At 40.6% G+C, this 23,251-nt stretch overlaps 1 pseudogene across 1 annotated transcript; it reads right to left on the bottom strand.

Annotated features, from left to right (window-relative positions):
- Positions 1 to 231: 231 nt before the first annotated feature.
- LOC308629497 (ferritin heavy chain-like) lies at positions 232 to 23,103 on the bottom strand (annotated as a pseudogene). The gene is made up of 3 exons: positions 23,047 to 23,103; positions 22,079 to 22,140; positions 232 to 743 (listed from the first exon to the last, which is right to left on the bottom strand). The product of its transcript is annotated as a ferritin heavy chain-like (transcript).
- Between the last annotated feature and the right edge of the window lie 148 nt (positions 23,104 to 23,251).

Genomic DNA, 23,251 nt, shown 5'->3' with positions numbered 1-23,251 from the left:
TTTTGGTACAACTTATAGTAAAGGTAAAGGAAACTCAAACATGCATGCACTGCCTTGGTGACCAGGGAAGTCACCCATGGCTTCAGGAAGCCAGCCTAAAGCTTAGCTCTCATTGTCACTGTTTCCCAGGGTGTGCTTGTCAAAGAGATAACTCTGCCATGCCAGAGTCGGGAGGGCCCCCATCTTTCGCAAGTTGGTCACATGGTTACTCAATTCTTTAATGGTTTCCACCTACTCACTCAGGTAATGGGTCTCAATAAAGTCACACAAATGGGGGTCATTTTTGTCAGTGGCCATTTTGTGCAGTTCCAGTAGTGACTGATTTACATTTTTTTTCCAAGTGTAGCGCACATTCCATTGCATTCAGCCCATTCTCCCAGTCTTCACAGTCTGGTTTCTTGATATCCTGAAGGAAGATTCCACCACCTCTCTGGTTCTGCAGCTTCATCAGTTTCTCAGCATGTTCCCTCTCCTCAGGAGACTCCTCAGGAGTATTTGGCAAAGTTCTTCAAAGCGATATCATCGCTGTCAAAGTAGTCTGACGTCGACAGGTGGCGTAGAGCTCCAGGTTGATCTGGCGGTTGATGGAGGCCTCCGAGTCCAAATGGCAGCTCTGGCGCACCTGCGAGGGGGGCCGTGGTCCATGGTCCTCACTGCAGGCAGCTGAGGATCCGGTGCTGGAGCGGACGTGGAGCGGACGTGAAAGACCTTGAGGCAGTGAGAAGGCGGGCTCCCTCCAGGCACTGTTGAAGCAGGAAATCGAGGCGACTCTCCAGTGAAGACTGTGAATTGTGTTTTTGTTTGGTTGTTTGTTTGTTTGTTTTGCGGTACGCGGGCCTCTCACTCATGCGGCCTCTCCCGTTGCGGAGCACAGGCTCCGGACGCGCAGGCTCAGCGGCCATGGCTCATGGGCCCAGCCGCTCCGCGGCATGTGGGATCTTCCCAGACCGGGGCACGAACCCATATCCCCTGCATTGGCAGGCGGACTCTCAACCACTGCGCCACCAGGGAAGCCCTGTTTTTTGTTTATGTATATAAAAGTCTTCTTTACTCACTACTCACTGAATACTTGTGTACTTTCAGTACTATTTCACTTTTAGTCGCCGTATTTGGGAGTTTTCCCCACAGCAAGCAATTGTGCAACGCCAGCTGGGTGCCCTACAATTTAATTCAGTTTTGTATCTACCCGGAGTGAACATCAGATCCCACAGGTTAAGGACACAGTCCCACAAGACTGCCCCCCTCCGTCCCCACCTCACTTTAGATACTACTTACCAAGTTCAGCGTATTACCTGTACTTCTGAAGGGCTGACTGGCTATAAATCAGAGGGTTCCACAACCTCCTCAGGTTTGATTAATTTGCTAGAGCACCTCACGAACTCAGGAAACCAGTTTACTTACTAGATTACCAATTTATTACAAAGGATATTAAAGGATACAAATGAACAGCCAGATGGAGAAACACGTAGGGCAAGGTCCCAAAGTGTTCCAAGTTCAGGAGCTGCTGTCCCCTTGGAGTTTGTGGTATGCCACCCTCCTAACACATGGATGTGTTCTTGTTCACCATCCTGCTTTTCAACCCTCTAATTACCCTAGTTGGTTCCCCTGGCAACCCGCCCCCATCCTTAGGTTATCTAGAGGCTTTCCAAAAATTTCCTCACTCACATAAACTCAGGTGTGTTTGAAAGGGTTTGTTATGAATAACAAAATGCACCCATTTTACCTTTATCACTCTAAAACCATTTCAGGAACCAAAGACAAAAACCAAATAAAACAAAAGATGCCCCTACTGCTCTAATCACTTTGGAAAATACAAGTTTTTAGAGCTGAGAGGCAGGAATCACAGACAAGCACCAAAATATATATTTCTTATTATATCTCAATATCACGGGCCACCCCCTAGTTTTTGAACACAGATCCCTTACAGCAAAATGATCATACCTATCAAAGCACTTACATTTGGTGTAACATTTATATTATAGAACAGTTCTAGCAATAGTACTTACTGTTAAATAACAAAAATTCAAATGAGGAAATTTGAAAATCCAGTTGGCTTCATTAAATGACTCATGAAATTGGCACCATCCAACCTAGGAAACAGAAGGAGCTTCATCTAGCTGCAGAAAAGGAAAGGTTTTCAGTTTTTTTAAGGCAGAGAGGGAACAGGAAAAAGGAAATTATTAGCGAAGAACGCATTGTTTTAGGTAAGGCCACTCTCCTAATAGGAACGGAAGGGCCTGTTGGCCGAATACTTCAGCGCTAACCAGGTAATTCCAGGTTGACTCATTAAAGGTTACACTTCTGCGGGAGGTTGTAACTGCAATTAGGTTAGGTATTAAGTCTTGGTTTGCTGATGTGGGGCCTTAACACAAGTGACTCCATTTTAGACCTGTTGTTTATTTTTAACAGAACCAATACAAATATGCCTAACATTTGAAGAAGCCCAGTGTGGGGTAGGGACAGATTTAAGGAAACAACTAATTCAACTAATTTAAAGAAACAACTAATTCAACTAATTCATCCTATAAAGCCATTATAAACATCTTCATATTTTATATTCTTGCACTAGTTTGATTATTTTTCCCCTTGATCTATTGTTATTTATACCTTATGATAAACTTGTGCAGAACTATTTAGCACAGAAATCAGCTTATGGTTAGCTAGATCTAGTTCCTCCTTAGGTAATTACATCCCGAGGAGGCTTTAACTTAATCTCGCAATACATTTGATCATGAATATCAGTATTATAGGACACATTTCATTGTGTATAAATATAGCAGAGCCCATCTTCCTCCAAAAGGGAGGATATGAGCAATATTTAGAATAGTTCCTATCCCTGCTAACTATACTGCAGGATATGTTTTATTTCAACTTATTCTGGGGGCAAGCACAGTCATTATACATGGGTGTAAGTTACAAGTGCCATGCCCACAGAGAACTTCCATGAGCTCGCAGGCCTTAAGATTCCCACAGGTGTACCCCCTTGAAGCCCAGGGACTAGGATAGAGGACCATTTTTTCCTGGCCACTTCAGCCTCTATCCATATTCAAATAGTCAAGAGGACCTGTCACGTCAGGGTGCAGGCCCTTTCCCAACCCTGGGTTCTAGCATTACCAAGCATTACTTGTGGAGTCGGCCTGATGCAGTTTGCTGGTGCTTCTTTCTCTCTCCAAGCTGCCTCTTATCCTTTACCTTCTGCCTGGAAGAGAACTCCCTCTAATATGCCTATTCTAGTGAATAAATCTTCTTTCTCTGAATGCTGCTCCTCATTAAAAGCAAACTCTGCTTGTCCCAGAATACTTAGACTGGCATCTATCTCCCCTTTTCTGACTTGTGGACAATTGTTGTTTAGTCCACCATGCACGTTGTTGCTATTGCCTATTAACAGCCTGGGTGCAGTTAGGATACATATTTTGTACCCAAAAATATTGGGCACCCCATAATAGGGTTGGTTGGTCAAAGCCAGCTGTAATTTAGTTTGAGTATGTCATAAGTCCTCCCACAGCCTTCCTGTCTGAGTGGGACTGTTCTCCAGGGGACCCAGATCCACCACATGATGCCCACTGCTTTAATCCCAGTAGGAACCCATTGTTTTTCCCCATTCTGCTTATAGCTTTCCATCCACAAAAACCAGGACGATTGTGTTTGTGCATAGCACACCACACTGTGGCATGTTGGGCAGACTGCCATTGTATTCTGTCTATTATAACCAGGGAACTTTCTAAGCATTTGCTCATCAAGGTTTATAGCTACACGGTAATCAGTCTGCTGGGAGCCATCCACCACAGGGTCTGAAATTCCAGTAGGAAGCAGTTCTCAGAAATCCCTTCCCAAATGATACCTTTTATAGTATTGATAGATGGAGCATGAAAAATAGTCAAAGATACTGGAACATTATTAGGGCTTGATTTAGTCAGTAGCATTGATCCTGCTCATCAAACATATCCTATGACCAGAACGTCATCCAGACTCAGGTTTGCAGGCTGCCATCTGACTTTGTCAGTATCAAAAGCAGGGGTTGTCTTGGCAAACATAGCTTTGCCCATCTGGGCATCTGGTATAATTATACTAAGAAATAATATTATTCTCTTTCTCTGAGCCTCTCTTGAGGTTGGATTTCTCTCATTGCATAACCCACTTATACACTCCTTTACTCTCAGCTATGATTTCTCCTTCTCTCATTTGTCATTTATTTTCATCCAAACTTTTCCACATTTGGAAGGGACATTAAGTTCAGCCACTGTGCTGGCCCAGATTGCTAGCAGCAACACTAGTCTAGCAAGTGCCTCCCCACTCAATTTGTTTCATGATTGGCTGGATTATTTTAGTGAAGTCTAGTCTCCCTGCCAACTCATGTGCATACACACACACATAAACACACATATACACAGTGTTAAACTTCTCATATTGCTCCTTAAGGCGTGACAGTTTTGGATATGCCCACAGTCACTCTGGGATGAACTTGTTCTCTTCCTCTCTTTCCCTGACCACACCCAGATGTCCAATTCCACTAATCGCTCGTTAGTTGCTTTATTTATCTATTTATTTATTTTCATCAATGTCCTGGGGCATAAATTGCTCTATACACTAATCCCATCAAACTGTAACTCCTTTAAAGAAATAGTTTCTGAAGGTAGTATTCTATATTTTTTTCTGACTCCAAAAGGAGTCCTCCCAGCTGTCCTGTTCCTCAGTCCTTTCTCCTAAACCAACCAGCCTACAGTCTGGTCTGTATCCTTATTAAATGCACGGGTCTCTATCCAACTTCCTCTTATCACAGCCTCTACTGTTCAGGCCCGTAGACTTGAACTCTCCAAACTCTGCTACAAATGAAGTCATTTCCTTTGGGAAAAGATCAGGAGCTGTCTGTTTTATGGCCCACTTCTCTCCCCAGGAAAAATTTCTGAGCCCAAGCTCTGAAGCTGGGGTTGGGAACAATGACAAGTTTCTCTCTGAGTGACACCCCTGCTGTAAAAACTGAGTGCTCAGTGAAGTTGCGGGGGAAGCAGCAGGCTGAGACCCTCTCAGCTTGCCTCTCTTGGCATGGAACAATTGCTCCTAAGCTGGGGCAAAGACAATTGGGCCCCAGTCTTCTCAGCAAGCTGTGACAAAGGCCCTGGATTTCTCTTAACTCACACAATAGCCCCTACTTCCTAAGTAGGCAGTCCTTTAAGTCCTTAATACGTCATTGGCACAGCAGTACCATAGACACCTACACAGATTTCTTTGATATTAATAGAATATCTCAGTTCACTCTCTTTCTGCCTACTGCCATCAGGATGTCCACATTTATAAATTATTCCCTCTTAACAAACAAAAATTCTCCAGTTAACTTAGTGTAAATTGTGGGAAGTTGGCTTTCCTGCCTGTTTCCATTGGAAAGTATGAAGAAATCATGTCCTCACTGACATGCGAGGCTTTCTCTTACCAGAATGAGTGATCACTTTCTCCCCAGACTCTATGATACTTATCCATTCCTAAAAGATAGTGAAACCGAGCAGGCCCCTGTGGGACCCTCCTGGGTAAAAAAGCCTTTCCATGTCCCCTGTTTTCTTGCTTATAGGAAAAAGGCTTCAGCCTCCTAGAGCTTCCCTGAGTTCCAAAGGTCAGATTCAAACAATTACTAATTATGGAGGGAATGCAGAAACAAAAGAAAAGCAGTCAAGAAACAATAATGGAGAAATAAAGCAGAGTCCTGGTTCCTCCTCAAGGGATATACGTAACAATAGATCTTTGAGTTCCTCTATAGGAACTAAGCCCTCCACCCAGGTGAAGGTTGGTAACTGCAGGCTGAGCACAAGATTTCTGGAACACTACCCTGTTACCAGCCAATCAGAAGAAAGTCAGACACCCGGTAGCCCTCACCCCAAATTTTGCCTTTAAAAACTCTTCTCTGGGGATTTCCCTGGTGGTGTAGTGGTTAAGAATCCGCCTGCCAATGCAGGGGACATGGGTTCTAGCCCTGGTCCGGGAAGATCCCACATGCCGTGGAGCAAATAAGCTTGTGAGCCACAGCTACTGAGCCCACATGCCACAACTACTGAAGCCCATGCACCTAGAGCCCATCCCCCACAACAAGAGAAGCCACTGCAATGAGAAGCCTGTGCACCGCAACGAAGAGTAGCCCCTGCTCGCCACAACTAGAGAAAGCCCGTGTGCAGCAATGAAGACCCAATGCAGCCAAAAATTTAAAAAGTGGAATAAAAAATAAAGAAATTTATAATAAAAAAAACCTCTTCTCTGAGATCCATTGGGGAGTTCAAGTCTTTTGAGCATAAGCCACCTGCTCTCTTTGCTTGGCCTTTACAATAAACCATTCTCCGCTCCAAACTCTGACATTTGTTTGGCCTCACTGTGTGTTGGACTCTTGAACTTGTGTTCAACAACAATAGGACTTTCTGAGGTTTATTATAATAAAAACAAGGTAGCATTTTGAGGGGAAGCAGAATATGTCATCCCAAAATATGCCTCTTTGGCATAAGGATTAATGTGAACTGATTATTTTTAAGAAACTGTAGATATAGGAGAAGCTCTGAAAACAGAGTAGAAATACCCTTTTGTAAGAGAAATCTACATTTATAAAGGAAATCTATGTTAGAAATGGAGCCTACACCAGGAAGAGGGTTATTTCTAGAGATAATTTTTTCACTTGAGAGACTTATCTGCACAGCAGGGCAACCTTTATTTACCAAACACTTTCTCTTCTCAACTAACCAAGAATTGACTTTTCCTCTTTGAAGCCCCATAAGTATATAATTAAAATCATTATTTTTCCTCCTGTTAATCTGTCTCCTTACTCCAGGCCCCTACACTTTGGCTCACCCTCAACCTAAGCCAGTATACATCCCCTCCTGAGAATAAACTGGCCTCAGGTAAAATAAAATATTCTCTGGTCTACTACCTGAATGTGCCATGCATTCACACACATCCTGTTCCACACACCTAGTTCTTTCTAGCTTTGTTTACTCTTCTCTTTTTGCCTAACTCTGCAGTTGCTTACAGACCTTATGGTCAAAGCATTCTCCCTGTGGCAATAACCTCCCTCCTCAATTTGCAATAGTTCATTTCCCTCTCTTGCAATAATCCTTTCGAATACACTCTCAACTTCACTAAATCCAGATTTGATTTTTATTCCAGTCTCATCAATGATTTCTCTTGGTATTGCCTACTCTGTGACATACCAAACATAGGGTTTTATGTTTTATGGTTAACCTTGAGTTAATACCCCGGATAAAATAATGAGACACCACATAGAGTAAAGCAGATTGCTGCTGTTCCAGCTGAGGTCATCATATACCATCTAGCCTCCAGCCAATCCTGCCGACACAGGGGAGAGTCCAAGTGAGACCTGAAGAACTTCCCAGTGGAGCTCAGTAGAAACTGTCAGTTTGTAAAGTCATGGACTCAAGTGACTGTTAGTGGTATTGTTTTAAGCCTCTAAGTTTGTGGGTATTTGTTATGCAGCAGTAGATTGATAATACATTGACTGAACACGTGAATGAAAGAATGAACAAATGAATAATATCAGTCTGGAGACTGTATTCCTTCCCAAGTAGGAGGAAGGCAAACAAGGACTTCCAAAACAGATCGCAACTGGGGCTTCTGATCTGAGATGATATATAGTATATAAACTGACAAGGATGAAAATATGACTTTTGAGTGTATTTTTGAAACTTCAGTTGCTATGGAGGTGTTTGGAAGTGTATCAAATATATAACCCACCAAAAATATGGAGTCACGATACTAAGAGGATATTAGTGTGTTCTCTGAGTCATGCATTCACGCTAGACTAGAAAATATCTTCATGATGTTGTAAAAACTCAAAATCACAAAGGACGTTGGATAAGTCTTTAAGGTATCTTTAAAATATGGGAGCATCTTAATTCAATATCTATTTAGTAAAAAATATATGAACCTTGTCCTCTATATACCACACTTTGCCAGATGCTGGGAATAGACCAGAGAAGACATAGTCATTGCAATCAAGAATCTGACAGTCTAAATTTTAAATACATAATGTATACAAAATTTTATCCTATGTCCAAGAGATCCAAGTTTTAAATTACCATTTATTTTGTGTAGGAAAGTTTATAAATTCTGATCTCTATCATAAACATCTGAGTCAGAGTAATTCAAACTTTTCATGGATCTGGAGAGAGATAGAAACGGGGAATATCAATGGGCTTTTGTCTCATTAAAGCCAATGCTGTCCCAAGCATTATTTTTTAATTAATTAATTATTTATTTTTTTGGGCTGCATTGGGTCTTCATTGTTGTGTGCTGGCTCTCTCTAGCTGCGGCAATCAGGGGCTACTCTTCATTGTGGTGCGCAGGCTTCTCATTGTGGTGGCTTCTCTTGTTGCAGAGCACAGGCTCTAGGCACGTGGGCTGCAGTAGGTGTGGCACGCAAGCTTCATTAGTTGTGGCACACGGGCTTAGCTGCTCCACAGCATGTGGGATCTTCCTGGACGAGGGATCGAACCAGTGTCCCCTACACTGGCAGGCGGATTCTTAACCACTGCACAATCAGGGAAGTCCCAAGCATTATTTATTTCACTCAGTGTTTTATTTCAAATTTACTCTCTGAGTTGTAATATGCTATGACCGTTGTTAGTATACTTACTTTACCGAAGTCACTAATTATGATACCACATTGCCAAAACCATTGATGAGAAATTGATTTTAAAAAATTTTTGTTTCTTCATCACTCTAAGCAATCAGAATGGATGACTGGTCAAAGTAAAACTGTTATTTTTATGCCATAAATTATAAATATTTTTCTGGAGTTTTGTAGACAGAGAGTTCCTATAATTTTACATATGAATCAATAGAGAACCAGAAAATTTAAATGGCCTTCCCATGTTCAAACAGCTAGTGGGTAGTAGAACTGAGGAGGGGATCCAGTTATTCTCTCTTGTCATGAGAAGTGTTCTCTCTTTTATATCATGTTTTCTCTGATTGTCTAAGGTTGCCTACTTTATGGTGACTTCTCCCCTTCAGAATACAGTATTAATACAGTATTAAAAAGTGGTAACTTGGCAAAATATAATAAAGATGTAAATACATTTATATTCATTTATACTTTCTGGGAATGTGCTTTCAGGAAACAAAAGAGATACAGAAATTTAAAAAAAAAAGAATCTGACAGTTTAGTTGAAAGATACTGACGATTACAATGTTAAGTGCAATGAGAGCAGTAAGCAATTTATTGCCTGTGTAACTAAATACTTCGGGTTAGTGCTGATATCAGGTATGGCACGATTCAGGGCTGAAACGATTTGTTAGAATTTCATTTCTCTCCATTTATTAATTTTGCTTTCATCTATGTTGATCTCATTCTTGGGTTCCACATGGTAGCAAGATGGTACCAACATGGTGGCAACAGCTATGACTTCTTTGGCTTCAGATCTAAAGAGAAAGGAACAAGCTCTTCTTCCGAGATGTCCCAGGAAAAGCTCCTCTTTCTTGAGTAATTTGTCCATTGCTGAACCAATAACTCTGCTGGGAAGGGTAGGGGAGGCACTAAGAATGTGATTCACTGATTTAAGTCTGGATTATATGTTAAGTTTGCTGGAATTTTGAGTTTTGGCTCTCTCTCCCATGGACTCAGTCTCATGGACCAAAAAGGAGAAAGGGCACAGATCCCCACATGTCACCAGCTTGCGGGATCTTAGTTCCCTGACCAGGGACTGAACCCATGCCCTCGGCAGTGAAAATGTGGAGTCCTAAGCACTGGACCATCAGGGTATTCCCACCACATCATTGATTATGCATTATTTTCTCATGGGAAAAAAGTGGAAATAAACTGTGAGTCTTAATACAATATCATTCTCTGGAAAGTCCCACCAAGTACACCATTAAAACAAATGGAACATATAATTTTGCACAGTTTCTATGAATAAAATCTCTATTCAAATTTTAACAGTTTACTATTAAAAATGGCTCCTGGCCACCTATTATTTCACTAGGGCTGCTATAACAAAATACCACAGACTGGGTGGCTGAAAAGACAGACATTTATTGTCTCACAGTTCTGGAGGCTAGAAGCCTGTGATTAAGACATCAGCAGGGTTGGTTTCTCTTGAGGCTTCCCTCTGGCTTGTAGATGGCTGCCTTCTTGTTGTGTCCTCATGTGGTCTTTCCAATGTACATGCCCCTGGTATCTCTGTGTGTCCGCATTTTCTCTTCTTATAAGGACACCAGTCATATTGGATTAGGGCCCACCCTAATGGCCTCATTTTAACTTAATCACCTCTTTAAAGACCCGATCTCCAAATGTCATATTTTGAGGGATGAGGGATTAGGGCTTCAACATACAAATTGGAGCAGGAAGGAATATAATTTAGCCTCTAATATTACCTTTCTGACCTCATTTCTTCTCTCTCTTTCTCTCACTTTCTCTCTCCCCCTAACACGCTGCTCCAGAATACTGACTTTTGAGATTCAAATACTAAGCATTTCCCCTGCTCAGGGCCTTTACACATGCTCTGATAATCCCTGCCTAGAATGATCATCCACTGCTGTTCCCTTGGCCCACTTCCTCTTTTATTTCAGATCTCTGCTCAAACACTAGTCTCAGAGATGGTTTTGACCAACTTAAGCAAAATAGCATTTCCATCAGTCAACTTTGTTTCACAGAACTTATCTACTGACTTAAATGTTAACTTATTTTTTTACTAACACATAAAACACATGAGGAAGGAACTTTGTGTAAGTACTCTATCTCCAGAACTCAGTACACTGGTTGATACATGTTAAGCATCCGATAAATGCTTGCTGAATGAATGTATATAATTACTGAAGAATAGAGAAAGACTAATCCACTGAACCTCCTACAAATGAGTAATTAACTTATGATTGGATGTTATTTACTAATCATATCTGTCTCAGGAACCAAAAGTTATAAAAAAAGAACCAAGTGAAAATATTTGGTAGGAAAAGTATAATAATTGATAGGATAATAGCAGATGGATGCAGCCATAAAACACATTAGTGAGATAAGATAGAGAAGCTGTACTAGAAGGTAAAAAATAAACAGAGAGAATATAAGTATAAAATTATATACATATATATATGTAAGAGGTAAAGAGGAAAAAAATAAAAGTACTTAACTGAAATTTCAATTAATCGAAATCTTAGAAGAAAAAGGAGGAAGTATGTGATGAAATATGCAATGATCAATTTTCCAGAATTAAGGAAAAATAAAATAACTCAGATTGAAAAGGTACAGATTGGTAAATGAAAGAGATAAGAAAAAAGGATGTATATTAACAAATTGAAGGATAAAAAGCATATGATCATCTCAATAGATGCAGGAAAACTTTCGACAAAATTCAACACCCCTTTATGATAAAAACCCTCCAGAAAGTAGGCATTGAGGGAACTTAGCCCAACATAATAAAGGCCATATATAACAAACCCACAGCCAACATTGTTCTCAGTGGTGAAAAACTGAAACCATTTCCACTAAGATCAGGAAAAAGACAAGGTTGCCCACTCTCACCACTATTATTCAACATAGTTTTGGAAGTTTTAGCCACAGCAATCAAAGAAGAAAAAGAAATAAAAGGAATCCAAATCAGAAAAGAAGAAGTAAAACTGTCATTGTTTGCACATGACATGATACTATACATAGAGAATCCTAAACACACTACCAGAAAACTACTTAAGCTAATCAATGAATATGGTAAAGTAGCAGGATACAAAGTTAATGCACAGAAATCTCTGGCATTCCTATACACCAACAATGAAAGATCAGAGAGAGAAATTAACAGTACCATTCACCATTACAAGAAAAAGAATAAAATACCTAGGAATAAACCTACCTAAGGAGTGAAAAGACTTGTACTCAGAAAACTATAAAACACTCATGAAAGAAATCAAAGATGACATAAACAGATGGAGAAATATACCATGTCCTTGGATCGGAAGAATCAACATTGTGAAAATGACTATACTACCCAACGCAATCTACAGATTCAATGCAATCCCTATCAAACTTCCAATGGCATTCTTCACAGAATTAGAACAAAAATTTTTACAATTCGTATGGAAAGACAAAAGACCCCGAAGAGCCAAAACAATCTTGAGAAAGAAAAATGGAATTGGAGGAATCAGGCTCCCCGACTTCAAACTAGACCACAAAGCTACAGTAATCAAGACAGTATGGTACTGGCACAAAAACAGAAAGATAGATCAATGGAACAGAATAGAAAGCCCAGAGATAAACCTACACACATATGGTCACCTAATTTACGACAAAGGAGGCAAGAATATACAATGGAGAAAAGACAGCCTCTTCAATAAGTGGTGCTGGGAAAACTGGACAGCTACATGTAAAAGAATGAAATTAGAACACTCGCTAACACCATACACAAAAATAAACTCAAAATGGATTAAAGACTTAAATGTAAGGCCAGACACTATAAAACTCTCAGAGGAAAATGTAGGCAGAACACTCTGTGATAAACATTACATCAAGATCCTTTTAGACCCACCTCCTAGACAAGTGGAAATAAAAATAAAAATAAACAAATGGGACCTAATGAAACTTAAAAGCTTTTGCACAGCAAAGGAAACCATAAACAAGACCAAAAGACAACCCTCAGAATGGGAGAAAATATTTGCAAATGAAGCAACTGACAAAGGATTAATTTCCAAAATTTACAAGCAGCTCATGCAGCTCAATAGCAAAAAAACAAACAACCCAATCCAAAAATGGGCAGAAGACCTAAATCGACGTTTCTCCAAAGAAGATATACAGATTGCCAACAAACAAATGAAAGAATGCTAAATGTCATTAATCATTAGAGAAATGCAAATCAAAGCTACAATGAGATATCATCTCACACCAGTCAGAATGGCCATCATCAAAAACTCTACAAACAGTAAATGCTGGAGAGGGTGTGGAGAAAAGGGAACCCTCCTGAACTGTTGGTGGGAATGTAAATTGATACAGCCACTATAGAGAACAGTATGGAGGTTCCTTAAAAAACTAAAAGTAGAACTACCATATGACCCAGCAATCCCACTACTGGGCATATACCCTGAGCAAACCATAATTCCAAAAGAGTCATGTACCACAATGTTCATTACAGCTCTATTTACAGTAGCCAGGACATGGAAGCAACCTAAGTGTTCATCGACAGATGAATGGATAAAGAAGATGTGGCAAATAGATACAATGGAATATTACTCAGCCATAAAAATAAACGAAATTGAGTTACTTGTAGTGAGGTGGGTGGACCTACAGTCTGTCAAACAGAGTGAAGTAAGTCAGAAAGAGAGAAACAAATACCGTATGCTAACATATATATATGGAATCTAAAGAAAAAAAATGGTTATGAAGAACCTAGGGGCAGTACAGGAATAAATATGCAGACATAGAGAATGGACTTGAGGACACAGGGAGGGGGAAGGGTAGGCTGAGACAAAGTGAGAGAGTTTCATGGACTTACATATACTACCAAATGTAAGATAGATACCTAGAGGGAAGCAGTCACATAGCACAGGGAGATCAGCTTGGTGCTCTGTGACCACCTAGAGGGGTGGGATAGGGAGGGTGGGAAGGAGATGCAAGAGGGAGGAGATATGGGGATATATGTATATGTATAGCTGATTCACTTTGTTATAAAACAGAAACTAACATACCATTGTAAAGCAATTATACTCCAATAAAGATGTTAAAAAGAAATTACACAGTAAGAAAAATAAAAAGGAAAAAGGATGTGATCTCAGGTTTAAATACTCTAAAAGGGTGAGAGATGAAGGTGGGGAATGATGCAAATACAGGCAGTCTTACTCTAAAGCCTGAACCCCATTCACCATGACCTAAATGTCACAGTACACTGATATCACAAGGTTATGAAAAAGGTTATGTTAGGCTCAGTAATGATATATCAAAATATTAGCTATTATTTGATAGTTATTTTATATTTAAACTTCAATTTATGTTGATTATATATATACATATATATATATTATTTTTTTTGCATGGTGTGAAGTAAGGACTTCATTTATAATCCTTCTAAACAGACAATTTCCCCAGCATGATTTATTGAATAATATTAGCACTGTCTCTGTCTAACATTTATATATCTTACTTGTTTTTTCAGTGCTTGCTAAGAATTTGAAAAGCATATTGAAATTCTTGTGAATTATTAGCTAGGGTAATTTGCACTAGTTGCTGCAATAAACTTTCACATTTCAATGACTCTTCCTCGTTCTGTGTGAGCTTTGGGAGTGGTCCCACTGCTTCTTTGGGTGGTTCTTTCCCTAACTATCCTCAGGCAGTTTCCTCACGTGCTTGCCCTAATCAGTATTGAGCTGAAGACTTGAGGAAGAAACTCTTCAGGTTGTTGGAGCTCTCTTTGTATAGCCCTTTCCTTTCTGCAACTCTGCCCTGAAAACGCTAGCCAGTGGATTCTCAGCCACTTCTCAGACTCCCACTTCTCTTTCCTTATCTGAGACCTGGGTCCCCCTCCCTGTAGTGTGGCCTGGAGCTGTTATTCAGGCAGTAAGCTGGGGCAGTTGTAGGGCTCACCTCACTTTTTTCCCCTTTCTCAGGGACCACTGTTCTGTACTACCTGATATCTAATATCTAAAAGCATTGTTTCATTTAGTGTCACCTTTTTAGTTGTTTCATGTGGGAGGACAAATTTGGTTCACATTACTCCATACTGTTCAGAAGAAGAAGTTCCTTGGGTGTGTAAATTGGAGTTCATTCTTAAGCAATCTTTTTTTTTTCAGAATGTGTAGAGCATGAGATTGTGTTCCCTAGAAGCAGAGTCTGAGATGGGAATTCTTATGAAAGTGATTTAATGAGGGTTTGCTCTCAAAAGAACAGAAGTGAAGGAAGCAGGATAGGGTAGGGGAAGAAAACTAGGCAAGATTGAGGTCTCAACTGGAGACTACTTTCAGTCTAGTCCTCCAGGGAGCCTGGGAGCACCAACTACACTGCAAAGTTGGTCCCAAGGAGGATGGATTTTCATTTACCCTCGTGTCAATCATTGGCCATTGGCTGCCAGGGTGGGAGGGGTGGTAGAGGGATAGGAGCAGGTTAGTAAGGTTAACATTCCAATACATAGAAGAACAATTTTCCAGAGCCCTTGCTCCCAGCTCCAGTATCCTCAATGGCAATCCTCCAGAGAAGAAGGCAGCTGTCAGCCATTAGTAGCCAACACTCAGCAGCTGGGTGCCAGGTAAACAGAATCTGGGTTGGGCACCATCAGTATCTACAATACATGGTAAGCATTTCATGTACTTTGATGTATGAAAATATTTTTATTTTGCCCTCACACTTGACTGATAATTTAACTGGTTTAAAAACTTTAGGCTCAACATAGATTTCTTTCAGAACTTTGAAGGCATCATTTTCTATTAGCGTGTAGCTTATAAGACATCTGTCTTAGCTTGGGCTGCCATAACAAATTTCCATGCAGTGGATGGTTTAAACAACAAACATTTATTTTTCACATTTCTGCAGACTGGAAATCGAAGATCAAGGAGCTGGCAGATTTGGTGTTTGATAAGAGCCCAGTTCCTGGTTTGTAGATGGTTGTCTTCTCCTTGTATTTTCACATGGCAGAGAGCAGGGAGAGAGAGAGGCAGCAAGCTCCTCTATCTCTTCTCCTTTTTTTTTTGGTTTTAATTTATTTATTTGTTTTTATTTTTGGATGTGTTGGGTCTTCGTTGCTGCGCGCGGGCTTTCTCTAGTTGCAGTGAGCGGGGGCTACTCTTCGTTGCGGTGTGCGGGTTTCTCATTGTGGTGGCTTCTTGTTGTGGAGCACGGGCTCTAGGCGTGCGGGTTTCAGTAGTTGTGGCACGTTGGCTCAGTGGTTGTGGCTCGCGGGCTCTAGAGTGCAGGCTCAGTAGTTGTGGTGCCCAGGCTTAGTTGCTCTGCGTCATGTGGGATCTTGCCGGACCAGGGCTCAAACCCATGTCCCCTGCATTGGCAGGTGGGTTCTTAACCACTAAGCCACCAGGGAAGCCCCTATCTCTACTCTAATTAGCCCCTAGCACTAATCCCATTCATGCGGGCTCCACCCTCATGATCTCATGATCATTTCCCAAAGGCCCCACCTTTTAATACCGTCACACTGGAGGTTAGGATTTCAACATATGAATCTGTGGGTGGAGACACAGGCATTCAGACCGTAACAACATGCAGTGTCAATCTGATTCTCATTATTCTTTTTTTTTATTCTGTATTTTTAAATTTTTGGCCACATCGTGTGGCATGTGGGATCTTGCCTGGGAGTGAACCTGTGCCCCCTGCAATGGAAGTGCAGAGTCTTAACTACTGGACCTCCAGGGAAGTCCCTGATTCTCATTACTCTTAAGTAATAGTTATCTTCCTCTATATTGAAAATAATTTAGTATTTCCTTTTTATCTCTGATGATCTGAAATCTCATTGGCAAAAACATTTTTTTCATATTTTTGCTTGGCACTTGTTGGGTCATTTGATCTTACTGTAAAGTTTTTATTCTGGTCTGGGAAGTTTTCTTCTTACATTTCTTTGTCTATTTTTGCCCTTCAATTATCCCGTATCTAATACTCAAACCTCTGGAAATTTATTTATTTATTTTTATTTCCATGTGTTTTAAAAAATTATTAGACTTTATTATTTAGAGCAGTTTTAGGTTTACAGACATATTCAGCAGAGAGTACATACAGCTTCCATATCTCTCCTCCCTGCCAACAGTTTCCCCTACTATTAACGTACTACATTAATGTGCACTTTTAATTTTATCAGTAGATTATGGATTATGTGGTAGACAGATTAAAGCCCCAGGAAAGATGTCCACGTCCTAATCCCTGGAACCTGTCAATTGTTAATGGTACAAGGTAAAAGAGATTTTGCAACTGGAATTTGTTGACTTTAAGATAGGGAGGTTGGGAATTCCCTGGCGGTCCAGTGGTTAGGACTCCATGCTTTCACTGCCAAGGGCTCCAGTTTCATATCTGGTTGGGGAGCTGAGATCCCATAAGCCTCCCAGCATGCCCCCCTACCCCCCAAAAAAAGATAGGGAGGTTAATTTAGGTTGGTTCAATGTGATCACACAGGCTCTTAAAAAGTAGAGGAGGAAGGCAGAAGATTCAGTCAGAGAGATACGGTGTAAGAAGGTCTTGACCCACCTACTGGGGCTGGTGATGGAGGAAGGGGGCTGTGAGCAAAGGAATGCAGGTGACCTCTAGAAGCTGAGACTTTTCTTAGTAAAGAAAAACCAACATCAGTCCTATGACCACACAGAATTCAATTCTGCCAACAAGCTGAATGAGCCTGGAGGCAGAATATTCCCTAGAGTCTCCAGGAAGTAAAGTAGGCCTGCTGACACCTTGATTTCAGTCTTCTGAGATGCAGGCAGGGAAACCAGTGAGCCTAAATTCTGTTACTATAAACTCCTAAATTTGTGGTAATCTGTTTTGGCAGCAATAGAAAAATCATACACTGCTATTGGTCCCGCAGTGGATACCAGTACTCAGTTAGATTTTCAGCATGGAATTCAGCTTGTAATTTCTTCAGAGGTATTATCAACATTGGTTACATCTTGGTACCAACCAAACATTTGAGAGTTATGTAGTATTACACAGCAAAGGAAGAATGAAGAATGGTATATGATACTCAATTTTAATTTATGAATCGGGTTTAACTGACTCAAAACCATTACATGCTCTTGCATCAGTTCAACTATCATCAGAGATCACCCAGATTTAGCAAGCCTCAGCTGTGGAACATAGGGTGGAGTGCTGGGATTTTGGCCAGCAGCTTTACTGCTTTGACCTAATTTTTCTAAACCGAAGATGAGATAATACCAGTTTCTACTATTTCACAATAAATTGGTAAGTGCAAAGGCAGTTGATGAACTGGTTTAATGGAAGATGCCCAGGGCTCTGTGTGGGAGGACTCAATGAGTGTTGAGAAAAGAAATACCTGCTATATCTGAGTATTCATATTTAGAATATAAGAATTACCATAGGAACTCAGGAAAAAGAGGAAACATATTGGCAGATGGAATATTTTGTTTTACTTGACATCACCTTCAAAGGTTAAGAATAGACTCCCAAACTAACTTCTCTTCCAACCTGATATAAATCTAATTATAATCATTATATCCTAATACTCTTCATCCTTCATTCTAGGCTGTTTACACAAATACATAATTCAGTGCTACTTTAGCATTCCGTTTCTTACAGAATTCAATGAGTGATAGGAGTGGGTATTGGAGGAGATATCATAGGATGATTTGCCAGCAAATACATCCTAGTATACTCAGGGTACTAGGCAGAAAGAAATATCACTCATGATCTAGGAAGAGACGACACAAATTACAGTGGATAAGGTACTGTTTGTTTGTTTGTTTGTTTTTTTGCGGTACGCGGGCCTCTCACTGTTGTGGCCTCTCCCGTTGCGGAGCACAGGCTCCGGACGCGCAGGCTCAGCAGCCATGGCTCACGGGCCCAGCCGCTCCACGGCATGCGGGATCCTCCCGGACCGGGGCACGAACCCATGTCCCCTGCATCGGCAGGCGGACTCCCAACAACTGCGCCACCAGGAAAGCCCGATAAGGTACTGTTTTAAACCTTTCTTCTTCTTTTTTTTTTTTTTTTTTTTTTTTTTTTTTTTTTTTTTTTTTTTTTTTGCGGTACGTGGGCCTCTCACTGTTGTGGTCTCTCCCGTTGCGGAGCACAGGCTCCGGACGCGCAGGCTCAACGGCCATGGCTCACGGGCCCAGCCGCTCCGCGGCATGTGGGATCTTCCCAGACCGGGGCACGAACCCGTGTCCCCTGCATCGGCAGGCGGACTCTCAACCACTGCGCCACCAGGGAAGCCCTAAACCTTTCTTGATTCTAGCTATACATACGTTCTCAGATCTCTTAGGTACGTGACACTACATGCATGGATGGTCAAATCCCAGGGGCAAACAACTTGCAATGTTATATGCTTCAGTTTCAGTGTGAGGTGTTTTTTCTTTGGCTCTTTAATATTACCTGGTCTCCACTTCATGATGACATCAATTGTTCTGTTTTTGAAGAATGCATTAGACCTCATTTTGGTTTATGATCTTTAAGTGGATCTAAACTTACCCATATATTCATAAAATCTGTACACATTCACCACACATAAACAAGTTTATGTTTTTCTAGTCAATGTTGGCTTTTCCCAATCTTGCTTTTTGTTTTTTTTTTTCAGCTGACTAATCCTATTCAGTAATTTGCATTCACATTCATACAGCTCTACCTATAATTCTTCATTGTTACAATACTTCTGATTGGCTTAGGCCGTATTTTATAAGTACTTTGACTAAAATTGCTAGCAGTGGGTTGCAAAAGGAAATTAACTTCTTTTAATAGGATGAATGACTTACTAAGGTATTAATGCTGTTAGTTTACCTTATCTAAAGAGTGCTTGTAATTTTATACAGAAAGACTAGAAGGGCATAAAAGCTAATGATGCAATTCCAGCATTGAAAACAGCATGGTAGACATTTTCAGCAAAGAGTTATCCTCAAATTATAAGAAATTAGTTCTCCACAGGTAACTATCTACCTCTGGTTTTAATGTATAAATTGGAGCTTTTAATTTTACCAGTGGATTATAGATTATTTTCTGCTAGATGCATTACTGTTATTGCGTTTCATAAACTTTTCTATATCTTTCCTTCCATTCACATGGACAGAAAATATTTTTTTCTTCTTAATTTAGCTGTTCAATAACATGTTTATTTCACATCCCTTATGTTCTTGTAACAGGGCAACCACATTAAATTTAAAAAAAAACTTAATAGAAAGCTGTCATTCATTCACAGATTTGGTTAGACAGCATATAGGGCTAACAGGAAGCAAACCCTTCAGGTGAGTCAGGCAGATAAAGCTTTTTAGGGAGGATCTTTTTGGGAGATTGGTTACCAAAGGGCAGGGTTAGTTAAAGATGGAAACCATTGGCCGTATTTCCCTATTGTATTTAGATAAGACACCTTAGAAATAGGTCTGGGAAGTTCAATCCTCTTGGTAATTCCATTCCATCCTTAACTACATGAGACTTTACTTCAGAAGTGTTTTTGTAGAAGACTTTGGAATTATTAGGGCTTAGTTTTTATTTCACTTTTACTTTTATTTTTCATTAATGTTCTCTTCTCTTCTCCTGTTAGCTACTTCTCCTGAATTGGCTGATTTCCTGTGTGTGTGTATGTGTGGGTGTGTGTGGGTGTGTGTATGTTTTGCCATTCTTCCTCTTTTCTCTTCTGCTTTCCCAGAAGATCTTGCCATTAGAAACTAGAAAGGACTGTGTACTTTCAGAATAGTCTTTATACATTTATCTGGTATAAAAGGGAAATTCTATTGCATCACATTCCCTCAGCTTCCTTTTGTGAATTCAGATTTTACTGAAGATAGGTTCCAAAGAGACACAAATAAGCATTGATAATTTTTTCCTAGGAGACTTCTCAGCTGGGGTCATATCACTTTCTGTTCCCTGAATAAGATAACTGGAAGGAAGAGGCTATTTTACCTATTTCTCCTATACTCCCTACAATACTAATCACAGTATTTCTCAAAAGGTTACCTGCATCAGGTTCACCTGGGTGATGATAAGAGTGCATATCCATAGGTCCTAGCCCAGAACCACAGATTCAATATCTCTGGAGACAGAGCTCAGGAACCTGAAGTTTTATTTGTTATGTGCTGAATTTTCTCCTGTGCCTTAGCCTGAATTTTCAGTCACTGGCTAGATATGCTTACTTGAATGTATTTTCATCCCACGCTCACTTAACACATCCAAAATTAAACCATCCACTGTCCATCTCTAATTCTGTCATGCTGGTATATGAGAAGCCATCATTGGAGTCATTCATCCTCGTGTTCCCTCATTTTTTTTTTTTTTTTTTTATTTTGTGGTACGCGGGCCTCTCACTGTTGTGGCCTCTCCCGTTGCGGGGCACAGGCTCCGGACGCGCAGGCTCAGCGGCCATGACTCACGGGCCCAGCTGCTCTGTGGCATGTGGGATCTTCCCGGACCGGGGCACAAACCCGTGTCCCCTGCATCGGCAGGCGGACTCTCAACCACTGCGCCACCAGGGAAGCCCTGTTCCCTCATTTTTACTTAATCAACTTATTGGCCTTTGTGTCAAGTACTGGGAAAGACAGTGGTGAACAAGACAGACATGGGTCATGCCCTCAAGGATCATGAATATTCTTTGACAGAGAGCAACTTAATCCTGTAGATTCTTTTGTGTTTTTGTTTGTTTTGTTTTTCAGAATACTCCTTTACTTTCCTTGTCTGCACCCTAATCTAGAATCTCATCACTTATGCTTGGACTGCTATAATCTTTTCCTAATTAGTCTTTTTGCTCCTAATCTCCCAGCTCTTCTCAAAGATTAATCTGCTGAAAACGTCATTTTCAAAACACCACTTTCAATATATTTATCCCCACTTAATGGCTTCATCCTTTCCAATTGCTTGTAGGCTATTTTTCAAAGTAAAATCAAGGCTCTTTACAATATGGCCCCCAAATGAATTTTTACTGAATGAACTCTTTTACCCCTATCAAATAGACATCTGAACTTGATGTAAGCATTTTTTACTTATTTTCTGGGCTCATGACTTTAATTACACTTTGACTGACCAAGTCATATTTTTCTCTTCAGGCCTAACTTTCCCTCCCTCAGCATGGCTGGCCCTAAGCACTTGCTCTTGCTTCAGTTCCTATGCTGATTCTCTGCTTTACTCATTAAGCATGTGCACCTTGGTAATATTACTTATCTTTCTATGTATTTTTCTAATTCTTCAATTATTCCATAAACTTTCTGAATAGAGGCAATGTTTTATATACTTCTTTATCTCTTCCTTGCCTAGTCCAGGCCTATATGTAATAAATGTTCAATAAATATTCATCAAATTCTTTACATTTATTCATCCATTCTTTCATAAAAAAATTATGGAATGCCCACTGAGAATATAGTTCTCTTTTGCATAGAGCTTAAATTTTAGTTGGAAAGACAGAGTTTAAGTAAATAATTAAGATAAAAATGAAATCAATTGCTTTATTTGTTTGCCAAGAAAAGTTTAACAAGCACTTACCATAGGCCAGGAATTGTGTTACGTGGTGAATTCGCTGGGAATACAAAGCTGAAGTTGATAGGCTAGTAGAGGAGAATTATACGTATAAGCTACTAAAATACAATGTTATAAGTGCAAACAAAATATCCTAGAGGCACAAATGGGGGCAACTCTTTCTGCCGAGGAGTCAGTAAGTCTTCACATTTTAGATGGGTCTTGACAGTGAATTTAAACAAAGGGTTGGATAACACAATATTCATAAAAGGAAGGTGGTTGTTGGAAATTTGACATGCCCATTCTTTTTTTTTTTTTTTTTTTTTTTTTTTGCGGTACGCGGGCCTCTCACTGCTGTGGTCTCTCCCGTTGCGGAGCACAGGCTCCGGACGCGCAGGCCCAGCGGCCACGGCCCACGGGCCCAGCCGCTCCGCGGCATGTGGGATCCCCCCGGACAGGGGCACGAACCCGTGTCCCCTGCATCGGCAGGCGGACTCCCCACCACTGCGCCACCAGGGAAGCCCCATGCCCATCCTTGTACCATTATTCTGAGCAGAAACCTGAGCTGGGAACATGAAGGTGAGCAGCTAAGGCAGACTTGAGCCTTACGATAGTTCACTGCCAGGTGAATGGCTAGCTATTGTTGCTGGTGGGCCTTCATCTAGGCCCTTCCCTGGCCCTGTCCCCTCAGCATGGACAGCTGTTCCTAGGGAAAGGCCTTCTAGTTGCCCCTATAGTCTTCAATACCCAGAACAGAATTAACTCTGAGATCCTTCCCTCTGAGAATCATAGAATGATAGCGTTGTAAAGGATACTGAAAATCAGTTTAGTTGTTTCTAATTAACATCCCCCAGAATCTTAGGGAGTCTCAAAATGGCAAATGAAAATCTGTAATCAACTTTCAGTATTTCAAAAAGCCTACCATAAATTGCATCTTCTGGTGGTATTAACTGCCAGGTTTCCTTGTTTTGTGCTAAAAATCATATCAGACTCACGTTAGACGGAGATTTTAACTGAGCTGTGGTCCGATTCAGCATGATTTGTTTCCCCATTATTATTATGCTTAATTTGGTAAATAACTTTTCAAAACAAGAGATCATGGTCGAACGCATACAATAGGTGACACTTGCTACAATGTTTGCAATTTACAAAGCACTATTCACTGACTTCAATACTGTCGAACGGCTAACAGCAAAGCCC

Source organism: Mesoplodon bidens (genome assembly GCF_964165515.1).
Source record: "Mesoplodon bidens genome assembly, chromosome: 2".
NCBI lineage: Eukaryota > Metazoa > Chordata > Mammalia > Artiodactyla > Ziphiidae > Mesoplodon > Mesoplodon bidens.
This window is presented reverse-complemented; position numbering and strand designations above follow the sequence as displayed.